General features: G+C 35.7%; 1 long non-coding RNA gene across 1 annotated transcript; it reads left to right on the forward strand.

The window, feature by feature from the left end:
- The first annotated feature begins 4,716 nt into the window (after positions 1-4,716).
- LOC116172095 lies at positions 4,717-5,796 on the forward strand. Its single transcript, XR_004145582.1, has 3 exons — positions 4,717-4,984; positions 5,033-5,328; positions 5,378-5,796. It is a non-coding gene; the product is annotated as an uncharacterized LOC116172095 (long non-coding RNA).

A 5,796-nucleotide genomic window follows, 5' to 3' on the forward strand; every position in this document is an offset into this window, starting at 1 on the left:
TCATACTGTCCCGTTACCCGTAGATGTTCGATTACTATCAATTTAAGTCCGTAAGTTAAGTGTCGCTAAGGAACACTTACCGGACTGTTATTTATACACCAAATTTGACAGCTTCAAACAATTAATTAAAAACCCCAACATACATTTGACCATAATTATTTATTTGGAACGTAAAAGAACAATTTGTGGTTCCCGCACCACTAACGCCTGGGTTATTACTAGATATCGAGTTAGAGTTTGATTCCCTCTGAGGATCTGCTGTATATAGAGAACTGCAATGAAATTTTCGCCATGAATTGATTTATTGGAAAGCGGGATCGAAAGATCACCTTTGAAACTCGATCAGGGTAAACGCATGTTTTGAGATCCATAAAATACCTCCAAACCCTACCCACACCTAACCCTTAAAAAACCCTTAAAGGGTTGAAAATGCCTATTGTTGTTTTTTGGGAATATGTATCTTTAAATCAAAGCTAGTTAGGGAAAAATATGAAGATAGAAAAATTAAAGCATATATAGGTATATATTTTCCTATAAAACCTACCTATATATTTTCCTGTACCAGTGGCGGAGTTATGATATTAATTTTGGTTATTTTTAAAAAGACTTTAATTATTTAATTTCTGATTGAAATTTTTAAAAAATTTTTAGTTCTTTAAGTCACTATGCCAAACAAAATTTATATATGTTACGGCCAGGAAATTGATAACCAAATAGTCACGGATATTTAAAAATTTCAACATAAATTAGGACCTCTAAAAATGTTATTTTTGCCATGCACCCCATTTCTGAATGCGGCGCCACATCTGGGCTTTTCAACATAGGAAATATTATTTTGTTTATACTGTAGACCAGGAAGAAATATAACAAATGCCAGATTAAGGACCTTGACGTTCTCAACCAGCAATATGTAGTACAGCAAAATTTAAAATAAGGATTCTAATTTAGCATAGCTTTCACCGACTGTAAAGGCAGCTCAGTACCAATTACGAGACCAATTACCATGCGTTTAGGACTTTTTAACAAGATTTTCTTTGAAAAGATTAATTATTATTAAAAAGCTCCTAGCGAGTTCAGAATTTTGGACTTTCTGTCCGTCCGCCCGTCCATATGTGGGCAAGATAACTCCCGAACGGTTTCGAATTTTTCAATTCTGTTTTCATTATTTTGTTTATCATCACCCAAGGAAAAGATGTTTATAGTGATCCAGGAGCTCGTTTGCTATATTTGTTACAAGTTTATTCTTATTTGACTATATCGCTTCAATTCATCTGTATAGGTAGTTTCATTATACTTTCTTTACAAAGGCCTCACAGCTGGAAAGTAATACTGACCCGGATGATTTTCATTTTTAAGTTCAAATATGGTTGAGTAATAACTTACCAGCCCAGGAGTGGACCAAGACATGGACCCCGAAGGGATTCTAAAGCAAATTTTTTGCAACTGTTCGTCAGGCGTTTGCAAAAAAGCATGCTTGTGGCGAAAAATTCGTCTAAATTGTACCCTCTAGCTTGTAGAATTGTAGACAGTTAAAGATTCTGACGAATTAATAATTTAATATACAGAAATATCTAATCAGGTACCTAACTAATTAAAAACTTATGCTATGCTAAGTATTCATTTGCCTAAACGGGACTTATTTTAGTTTAACTATCTCAAAATAAGTTACCCTACCGCACTGCATAGATACCTACTGACTACAATATATTATCGTTTTAATGTACATATTTAAAAATGGATGACTTAAAAAAATTAGTACTTACGCCACTGTTATGATTTTTTATTTCATGAAAATAGGCACGAGATGAATGTTTTTACCTAAATATTTTTGAGAAATTTCTCTAGAAAAATAAAATAAATACCTATATACGCTTTCATTCGTCTATCTTCACATTCTTTTGCAAATAGCGTTGTTTTCAAGATATTGACAAAAGACTAAAAAAAGTCCGATTTTCATCCCTTTCAAGGACTGTTTGGAGGTGACAGACACGGCTGTTCACTTATGGGGTTTGGTGGGATTTTAAGGACTCCAAAATCAACTTATTTACCAAATTTCAGCTTGTCACTAATTTGTTCACGGTTAGACTGGGTCGACCCTGACGCTTTATAGTGTAATCGGGGTTGGAAACTAATGGAAAGTTTCCACAATTTTTAACATAAAAAGAGAGATGTATGACAGATTCCCACATCAAATTTAAAAACAATTAATTTCTCTACAAAATGATATTTACCTCGAGCTAAAGTGCAACTATCAGTGTTCGAAGCATTGTGTGTGAATTTTCAATCGTTTTTAATAAATTTAGAATATTAGCGGTCATTTTTGGAGATCCATTTTTTGGTATATTAATCAGCAGAATATCTACTCAGTTATTTTTTGATTGACAGAAATAAACCAACGATAAATTTCGAATAATTTCAATGCTACTTTGTTTTGAGGTACAACAATTTTATCGTTGGACGGAATTGTCTCACATTTGTGTCCCATGTAATAATTGCCTAGGACGCAAATGAAGCGAGCGAAAGGTTTCCGACACATAATCATTGAATTTATAACTAAATTCAATGACATAATCACAGTTAAAAGATAAGAATATTTCCTTGCATTTTTAGCAACTCCCATGAATGCATTTGTCTCACAAGTTTCTCTGTCTATAGAAAAGTTCGGTAATTTGCCGTAATGTGACGCTAAGATACAGAGTTAAATATTGGCAAAACAGTGCTTCCGTTCTCCCCATAAAATTACAAAAACTGACTGTTTTTTAATGATCTTTTTCAATATACTAATAAATAAAGAGCTAATGTATGCCTCTCTAATAGTAAAATTTTCATTTTTTGCTTTTTTAAGAAGAAATTGATCTTTAAAAACCACTAAAATGTCGCAACTTTAACGCCGTATATTTTGTTTTTTTCGCTTGTTTTTAAAAAAATGATCAAAGTCCTCGTGTGAGATCGAAGGGACTTCAGCGCATTTTTGTGTGGCAGATCAGTGTTTTATTAGCCAATATTGACTCCACCATCAATAAGATCTTGCCGAAAGCTACCACGTTCACTTTGTCGGTACCATTTTCTCACTTACCGTGCACTTGCAATTCGCGTTTGAAGTTTCGACTCCACCATCAGTAAGATCTCGTCGGGGGTTACCACATTCCCTTTGTCGATACACAGTTCCGACGTCCCGTTCATTCGTAATTCACATTTTGGTAGATTTCGCTAAAATCCCGGCATAAAATCGTATTCAACTTTTGGGTACTTCACATAGCTCGACCTTCTATTAGTGACACGAGAAAGAGAGACCGCGATTCGCGCTGTAAGAAACTTTTGGGCGCCCAAAGTCGACTACCCCTCGAAGCGCGCCGCGCAAAAGGTGGTTTATTTCGCCCCTAGGAAAAAAAAACAAAATTCCGCCACGCAGGAGTTGTGCGCGTTGACAAGATCTTCCCGACGACACCAATTTGAAAACAATCGGAGAAAAACTGTAGAAGAAGATAGATAAAAACTGAAAAATCTCCAGGTTAGTATAATACGCTCGGGGATGGCGTCCAGATGTCGTCGACTCCAAATCTTGTAGCCCCATCCCTAACGTTCTTAATTACACGGCCCCGATAGTTACATGTACACTCCTTGTCTTTTTACAAGCGTTTTTCTACGGGCGCGCATTTACTGCCAGCCAGCCAGCCAGCCAGCCGACCAGCCAGCCAGCCAACCAGCCAAAGTGAGATTAAAAGCTACTTTTTACAAAAAAAATTTGCAAAAATGCGCTAAAAATGGCATTAGAGAAGCACGGCGGCATTCTTGATGAATCGATATCAATCAACACATCAGTAAAATACCTTTGTCATACCTTAAATTTATAGGGACAACGTAAAGATGTTTATGCAGTTAATATACGGAGTCCTGATGCCTCTTAAACGAAAAATAAGTTAATTTACGGGTAATTTTAATATTCCAAAAAAATCGACCCTTGAAAATTATTTACAAGAAATAAATTTTTTATTAAATTTATTGCCTGGGAGAAGGCAATTTTTGCATATAGAACTTATTGAGAAAGTGTAACAAAATGTGAGCGTAAGCTTTTTGATTAAAATTTTAATTGGTTTTGTAACACTTTTCCAAGTCTCACGTTGTATTTCATTAATCAAAATTCCTTAGTTTTTGATAATACTATGTTGTGTCAAATTGCTGTATAATTACTTCTTATCATGCTGTGTTTCTTAAATTTTGTCGGCTGGGATGCTTTCACCAACGTATTTCTGCTATCAGACAAGGCGACTTGCACGTTGGTTAGTAGTCTTTAAACCCACAATGTTTTCAAAGCGTCTTCCGATAGAAATTCACCAGCAAGGCCTGACATTTTTTTCCCAAACTGGTTGTCCAAAGCAGAAACCATGGTTGTATAAGAATCCGTTGTTATTCCGGTTTGAATGACAACTGAAACTCTGCAAATACGGTGTGAGATCAAGTCAGTACTCCAAGAAATATTCAATCAATATACAGCGCTAATTTTTCATACAGGTATCAGACATTTTTCATTTTAATGTACCACACGATCACGTCAGTAGATTGTAGAATATCACCATTAATTACCTACGCCCAAAATAAATTAAAACTTCAGGTAATTGGCATTCGTTACATACCTAATTAAAATATAAAGTAAACACTTAAGGTCCGTGAAACGAGTGAAAAACTTCTAGCGCATATGCCATGTAACGACCTCCATCTCAATGAGTTTTTCCCCGTCAGAAATTACAAACTTTTAATTACAATAGTTTTTCATATTTCAGAGATTACGTCTAACTTTCCAGCACGGAATTTGTTGGCGGAGGATTATTTGCGTTTAATAATTGGGGCAATTATCCGGACGTTCGAATTTGTCAATGAGGTATGTGACCCGGGTTAAGCCACATTTGCCATATAGTGTCTTGTTTGCTGGATGTTAATCTCAGTGTCACCGTAATCGATTTTGGAGCTGATGTTTACACAAAATGTATGTACACACGTGTAGTATATTAAATTAACAGGTAATTAATTTTAGTGGTAAACAAGGGCTTTATCTTTATCGAACGTATTAAGATTTGTCCACTTAGCATTATTTGATAGACAAACAAATTGCGTTAGCACTTTGTGTACGGTGTACCTACCGTAACCAAATGGGTAAAAGCTCAAATTGGAAGGGTAACAGTAAGGACAAGATACGCAGTAGTCAGATACCAGAATGAAAGAAAAACTGAATAAAAAGTAGTTGCACGAATTCCATTTCCAAAAGACACTTTTTATCGACATAAGATATAAATCTGAACTCAACATTCTTGGCGGATAAAGAAATGATGGGTAAGGGCTTCACTTCATATTGGTTTCATATGAAATTAAAGTGTTTTAGGGTGTACAGCTTTGCTAGTGCATTTCCCAAACTATGTGGCACCTCCCTCCACTGCAAGCGCAACGACAGCAGAAAATCCTGTTTCACAAAGACAGTACCAAAGCCCGTACACACCAGTATATCAGTACCGTTTGGGTACTATCTCAAAAAGAAATCTGCTATCTATTAGAAACGTGGATATTTTGGTGTACTGGCTAGCGGAATTTTGAAACTGTATATAGATAACTAGCACGAGTAGGTACTATTTAGTACTTCCTGTGCAAGTGTAACTGTCGAGTGTAATCAGTTATCTGCTATATTTAAGGATATGCTTGTACAGGATACTGTACAGGGTGGTTCAAATTCATGGCTCACCATTGGGATCTTCGCCACGGCGAGAGATACAGTATGGGTTAAATGGAGGCAGTTTTGTGATTTAA

This window comes from Photinus pyralis, unplaced genomic scaffold, assembly GCF_008802855.1.
Source record: "Photinus pyralis isolate 1611_PpyrPB1 unplaced genomic scaffold, Ppyr1.3 Ppyr1.4_LG5, whole genome shotgun sequence".
Taxonomy (NCBI): domain Eukaryota; kingdom Metazoa; phylum Arthropoda; class Insecta; order Coleoptera; family Lampyridae; genus Photinus; species Photinus pyralis.